Source organism: Hemitrygon akajei, chromosome 6 (genome assembly GCF_048418815.1).
Source record: "Hemitrygon akajei chromosome 6, sHemAka1.3, whole genome shotgun sequence".
Lineage (NCBI taxonomy): Eukaryota > Metazoa > Chordata > Chondrichthyes > Myliobatiformes > Dasyatidae > Hemitrygon > Hemitrygon akajei.
Window position 1 is genome coordinate 95,250,350 of NC_133129.1, and position 7,695 is coordinate 95,258,044.

A 7,695-nucleotide genomic window follows, 5' to 3' on the forward strand; every position below is an offset into this window, starting at 1 on the left:
ATCTTTTTGTACTGTTTCTCCTTCCCCCAACCTTATTCTGGCTTCTTTCCCCCCCCCCCCCTTTCCAGTCCTGATGAAGTGTCTTGGCCTGAAATATAGAATATTTATTCCCCTCCATGGATGCTGCCTGCCCTGCTGAATTCCTCCAGCACTTTGTGTGTGTTGCTCTGGATTTCCAGCATCTGCAGAATCTCTTGTGTTTTTAACCCCTTCTCTTCTCTTCACTGTCCATCACCTCCATCTGTTCACCTCCGCCTTCTCTTTCTTGCGTACTCCACTCTCCTCTTCTGCTGGATTCTTTCTCCTTCAGCCCTTTACCTCTTTTATCTATTAGCTTCCAGCTTCTCACTTCATCTCCCTTTCTCCACCTGCCGTCTCACCCGATCTCAGCTATCACCTGCCAACTTGTACACCCCACCTCCCTTCTTATTCTGGTTGCCTCCTACTCCCTTTCCAGTCCTGTGGAGTTCCTTCAGCATTCCTCCATGCTCTCCTCTCGTTACCATCGGGGAGGAGGTATCGAAGCCTTTAGGCACACTCTCAGCGATTCAGGAACAGCTTCTTCCCCTCTGCCATCCAAGATTAGACTCATGAACACTACCTCACTACATTTTTTTACTTCTGCTTTTTTTTTGCACTATTTATTGTAGCTTAACTATTATATATAATTTATTTATTTAATGTCATTCAGCTTTTTTCCTCTATATGTTTATCACGTTTTCCATCATACAGCTGCCGACTCTGATTGTGTTCATCTTCTGAATCTCTGGAATTGCCATGCCAAGATCACTGGCTCCAGAACCTGAAGTTCCCTCTGAAACAGCTACAGAGATAGATAGATAGATAGATAGATAGATAGATAGATAGATAGATAGATAGATAGATAGATAGATAGATAGATAGATAGATAGATAGATAGATAGATAGATACTTTATTCATCCCCATGGGGAAATTCAACTTTTTTTCCAATGTCTCATACACTTATTGTAGCAAAACTAATTACATACAATACTTAACTCAGTATAAATATGATATGCATCTAAAATCACCCTCTCAAAAAGCATTAATAAATAGCTTTTAAAATGTTCTTAAATAGTTTACTAAAATACATTGAATGGTAACTTAAGCTCAGTCCTAACCCCGGCACTTTAACATATCTTACCCCTGGCGGTTGAATTGTAAAGCCTAATGGCATTGGGGAGTAATGATCTCTTCATCCTGTCTGAGGAGCATTGCATCGATAGCAACCTGCCGCTGAAGCTGCTTCTCTGTCTCTGGATGGTGCTATGCAGAGGATGTTCAGGGTTTTCCATGATTGATCGTAGCCTACTCAGCGCCCTTCGCTCAGCTACCAATGTTAAACTCTCCAGTTCTGTGCCCATGACAGAGCCCGCCTTCCTTACCAGCTTATTAAGACGTGAGGCATCCCTCTTCTTAATGCTGCCTCCCCAACACGCCACCACAAAGAAGAAGGCGCTCTCCACAACTGACCTATAGAACATCTTCAGCATCTCACTACAAACATTGAATGATGCCAACCTTCTAAGGAAATACAGTCGACTCTGTGCCTTCCTGCACAAGGCATCTGTGTTGGCAGTCCAGTCTAGCTTCTCGTCTAACTGCACTCCCAGATACTTGTAGGTCTTAACCTGCTCCACACGTTCTCCATTAATGATCACTGGCTCCATATGAGGCCTAGATCTCCTAAAGTCCACCACCATCTCCTTGGTCTTGGTGATATTGAGACGCAGGTAGTTTGAGTTGCACCATATCACAAAGTCCTGTATCAGTTTCCTATACTCTTCCTCCTGTCCATTCCTGACACACATTCCTGATGACATTCCTTGAGCGGTCGATCATGGCTGTAATCTCAGGAAGGATATGGACCCACTGTAATCTGACTATCATCACAATAAACTCATGGCAGATGCAATCTCAGTGGCTCTTGTTACGAACCCCGTAACTGGGTTACTTACCAGCAAAGATAGAGACGTCCGTTGGAGTCTGGTGATACTATTTTTAACAGTATTTATTAGTAAAAAATAGACAAAAATAATATCAATGCAAATATACAGATAATATACATCATCAATACTAAACCTAAAAGTGCGGGTATAATAATAATCAATAAGAAATAAGCTCTATCGTTGTCTAGGGGATAATGAATTGTCCGATGGAAATCTAAAGTTCATTTCAGTTCATACAGGCTGCAGCTGTTGTTGATCGCTGTGTTGCAATTGTTGGAGAGAGAGAGAGAAGAATGGGAACAGTTACCGCTATTGTTTTTGCCAACCTTCCTTTATGATTTTGATCCGTCGGTGTCTCGTTGTTGTGGCCGTTCAAGTATGACCTCTCCTTTAGCTAAACCGTTCTTCCATGATGAGCCCACCACCCAGGCAAGGGAGGACACACACAAGTTCTCACTGGCTTTCGCTATAAAACGCTGTCACTGGATTTCTAGCATTTCTCCTGGTGCGTCTGAGAGGTGTTCCCCAGACCCGACTTTTATCCTCACTCACGGGGTCTCAGATGTCAATCAGGTTGGGATGATGCAATCCCTCAACCAGCCCACTCTGGTTGTCCCCTGAGGGGTTTCAATGAATAGTACAGTACTCAATACACAATTCCTTCTCCAAGAGACAATAGCAGTAATCAGTGGTTCCGTTCCGCTTTTGTTAGAAGGAGACATTCCACTTTGTGTATTCTGGTGTCTCTCTCTCATTACTGACATGATGTGTATCTCTCTCATTTCCTGGGCATCAGACCCGAAATAATAGCAATCTTGCGATTCTCAAAAAGGAGGGGGCGACTTTGCACCCTTCGGCCCATCAGAGTTGCTCCACATTCGTAACACCCCCATCCTTCTAAGGATTTTTACCACAGGGAAAAATTAACTAATACAGAGTCTTACAGATTTTCAGAATCTAACACAATACAAAATAGTTTTTTTTCACTACAGAGTAATACAGTTATACATTCAATTCAACATCTAGATAAACAGTCAGCGAGCACATTATCACTTCCTTTAATATCTTAATATCTTGTACCTTAATAAATTCCTGGAGCATCAGACTCCAATTTAATAGCCACTTACTTTTTTTAATCCTTTTCTTCAGCAAAACAAAACTAAAGAGTTGTGATCTTAGCTTACGTGTATATTACAAAAGTTTATGCAAATACTAATCTTTATTTTACTTTCAAACTTAACAGTCAATCTTCCATGGTGTTGTCTTTATTATTTACATGCTTTGTCGAAATCCCTTAAAACCAGATCCTGTTATTTAAATGGCATCCCATCAACCCTCGCCCCTTTTCCAGTTAACTCTCACGTGGTTAGCTTGCTTACCAGTGTGGAATAGGCTTTTGCATGCTCCTTTCATAGGAGTTATTTTATCAACAATGTTTTCCAAACTTAGCACATTTTCTGAACTTCCACACAATTCTTTATTTTTAAGCAAGTCGTTAGTTTTATCTTCAGGACCCTTCATTCTATTAGTTTTCAGTTTAATATCTGCAAGCGAACCCTCTTTGTCCAAACAACATTTCAAATTCTGCCTCTTCACAGCACAACCTTGAATAACATTAGCGAGTGGGGCACCTTTATATTCCAAATCAAACTGTAATTGATTTGCAGGCACCTTGTTAAAAAGCCATTGTTCCGGTCAGTGTACAGATATCCCCAGAGAGAGAGAGACTGAGAGACACCGGTCAGTGTACAGATATCCTGAGAGAGAGGGACTGAGAGACAACGGTCAGTGTACAGATATCCCCAGAGAGAGAGAGACTGAGAGGCACCGGTCAGTGAACAGATATCTCCTGAGAGAGAGGGACTGAGAGACACCGGTCAGTGTACAGACATCCCCTGAGAGAGAGGGACTGAGAGACAACGGTCAGTGTACAGATATCCCCTGAGAGAGAGGGACTGAGAGACACCGGTCAGTGTACAGATATCCTGAGAGAGAGGGACTGAGAGACAATGGTCAGTGTACAGACATCCCCTGAGAGAGAGGGACTGAGAGACACCGGTCAGTGTACAGATATCCTGAGAGAGAGGGACTGAGAGACACCGGTCATTGTACAGATATCCTGAGAGAGAGGGACTGAGAGACAACGGTCAGTGTACAGATATCCCCTGAGAGAGAGGGACTGAGAGACACCGGTCAGTGTACAGATATCCCTGAGAGAGAGAGGGACTGAGAGACACCGGTCAGTGTACAGATATCTCCTGAGAGAGAGGGACTGAGAGACAACGGTCAGTGTACAGATATCCCCTGAGAGAGAGGGACTGAGAGACACTGGTTTACGGTTTTACAGATTCTTTCTGCCCTCACCCCAGCTACTCATTCTTTGAAAACCCCGTCAGATTCTCCCTGGAAGTTAATGGAACAACACTGAAATTAACCGTGCAGCATGCGTCCCCTTGAGCAGGAAGCAAAAGATTGACGAGGTGTCAATTGAGCTGTTAACACAGATAAAAGATTAAAAGTCTTAAGCATCAAAGACAAACTCTCAGATCAGAGGAAAGACTGTTTAAAAATTGTTTCTGCACAAGGGTGAGGCTGATACCTGGAATCACTGACAGAGGAAGTGGTGGGATCTGATACAATCAGTGTTTAAAGCATTTAGACATATACTTAACGAGTGCAGTTTCCCAACACGATTACTTTGTTCCAAGCTTAAAGAGGTTCAGCTTGTCTAACAAACTTCTACAAGTTTAAAGATTGAACGTATCCTAATTAAATAGTGTTATGTTTTGTAAATCCAAAATATTAATTCAGAGGAAAACAGAGCTGAGAAATGTGAGACTCTTGGGTCTCTGTTCATTTTCTGATATCTAGGCTTCTTTCAGGAGGCAGGCATGATGAGCTGTCTTAATTCTAACATTTCTATTTATTTTAGAGTGTAAACATACAAAATCTAAGCAAACTAAATAAAAACCTGAGAAAGGGTGCTAGGAGGGGACAAAAGAATGAAGAAGCCATGATGCTCCCTTTGAAAAATCCAGCACTTTTGTAATAACAAAACTTCCTTAGACAGAGATAAACTGGTTAATAGGCTACACGTGACGAGTCCTGAGTACGTTCTGGGAGAAGCTGCGGTGGTGGAGGAGTACAAATACTTGGTTGTTCACCTCAACACCACACTTGACTGGAAAACCAACACCAAGGCTGTTTACAAGAAGGGGATGAGCTGACTCTATTTTCTCAGGAAGCTGAGACCCTTCAATGTGTGCAGCAGGATGTTGTAGATCTTTTATCAGTCTGTTGTAGAGCATGTGATCTTCTTTGCAGCTTTATGTTAGGGGAGCAGCATCGGTGCTGGTGATGCAAATAAATACAAAATAAACTCATCGGCAAGGCTGAATCCGTCCTTGGCTACAACCCAGACTCTTCTGAGTTAGTGATGGAGAGGAGGTCACTATAAAAACTGTTAACCATTATGAACAATCTGACACATCCTCTCCATGACCTACTGAATAAGCAGCGGAGCACCCATTCGAACAGACTCATTCAGCTCCGCTGTCACAAGGATCGTTACAGAAAATCTTCCCTACCAAATGCAATCAGCATACACAACAGTTCACCTCTGTGTGACAGGCAAACACACAAAGTGGTACAACAATCTCTGCTTTATTATTTTGTACATTATTATTGCTTATCATTGCATATTGGTAAGTTATTGTGTATATTATATTATTCAATTGTGTACATGTATGTTATATTACTTCATACTTTATTATTTGTAACACTCAGCACTATCACCTCACGTTTGTCAAGGGGGAAACCACAGGCCAAACTGTGTCTCACTGTACAAACCCACAACGTAAAATATCAGACAGTACACAATGTACGATTAAATGATTACACTTCATAAATCTTACTGTGACTACGTGGTTGGTAGGGAAACAAATAGAAAAGAAGAGGTGCCACATTTATCAGAGTTACTCAGTTTGTGCGCAATCATTGGAGCTCAAGGGACAGAGTTTTCTCTACACCATTCGATCTCCTCTGGACTCCTCGACCCTCAGACTGGGACCAACCACGGTGGTCTACCAGAGCGCTTCCCGCACATCCTTCCTCTTCGCCTCTCCTCGCCGAATTCCCTCGCACTCACCCAGGTTCCCACACATACAGATAGAATAACAGGACTTCCATTGGTTAGTTCCCTGTTGTCTGTAATTATAACCCAAACATTTCAGCTACAAAGAACATTACCTCATCAGTTAACATTACAGAGAAGCCATTTTATAATTAGCAGTTAACAGTTAACATTACTGAGAACCCAACATTCTTCCCCCCCCCCCCCCCCACCGAGTTTAGTCATGCCCTCATGACGTTCAGGTAATTCGCCAACCCTTCCTGCAAAACGCAGAGCCAAATCCAAGTGCAGAAAGCAGTGACATAACTCCCAAAACGGCGGAGATCACACCCTGCTCCCAGGCACTACATAGGCCAAACTCTCCGGGCAGTTCCTAATCCTCTGAGACCTCCATACCCCCTCTTCCAGCTCCTCTGGTTCAGACACTACTGGAGACACTTCGGGGCTACTTGGCGAAACCTCCCGCGATCTGTCACTCAAACCCCTCTGCAACTCATAGCCCCCTGTCTTGGGCTCAGGTCCCACTTCCTCTCCTCCCAAGTCCTGCTGCGCTCCCTGTTGCCCACCAACAGCCCCCCTCACCTCACCTGATGCATTGGGAGAAGGGCCTGGAGTCTCTTCCTCCGTCATAGGAAAGTTAGTGAATGGGAGCATATACCACTCATCCAAATCATCCGAATCCGTATCCCTTTCCGGGGCTGGGCCCAGCCCAGGCTCTTCCATGGTGGGCGCTTCCATCGCCCCTCACTTCCGCAGAGTCCTCGTACTAGGTGGAGACTCCCAAGCCGGGATCTAGGTCTATCTGCACCTCTTGTCCCAGGGGCACTGGTGGTTCCAATGGAGAATCTTGACAGGCCCATTCCCGTCCTCGGGCCTCACCCAGAAAACCAGTAGGTTTGGCATCTGACTCTCCACCACATAGGGTGTGGCCACCCAGCAGTCAGCCGACTTGTGCTTTCCAGGTAGCGCCAAATTCCCAAATTCCTCATGAGGACTTGGTCTCTCAGCAGGAGTTGGGAGAACTTCACTTTCTGGTCATACCCCCTCTTATTTCCCCGATTCTGCTTGGCGGCCACAACCCCAGCCAATTCATAAGCTCTTTTCAGCTCTCTCCTCATATCAGATGCATACTTCAGACAAGGCTTTGGCGGTACATCACCCGCGTCAGTCCCGAAACAGAGGTCAATGGGCAAACTCCCTTCGCGCCCAAACATCGGATAATAGGGCGAGTACCCAGTAGCTGCATTGAGTGTACAGTTGTAACAGTGAACCAGATGCCCAATATGTTGATGCCATCTGCTCATCTTGCTGATCTCCAGGGTCCAGAGCATGTCCAGCAAGGTCCAATTAAACCTCTCAGGCTGGGGATCACCCTGCAGGTGATAGGGCATGGTCCTCGATTTCTCAACTCCCAGCATGCCCAGTAAATCATAGATGAGCTTACTCTCAAAGTCCCGACCCTGGTCACTATGTATCCACCGAGGAAGGCCATAATGCACAAAATACTTCTCCCATAACACTTTTGCCACCGTAGTCGCCCTCTGGTCCTCGGTAGGAAAAGCCTGAGCATATCTGGTGTAGTGGTCCGTGACAAC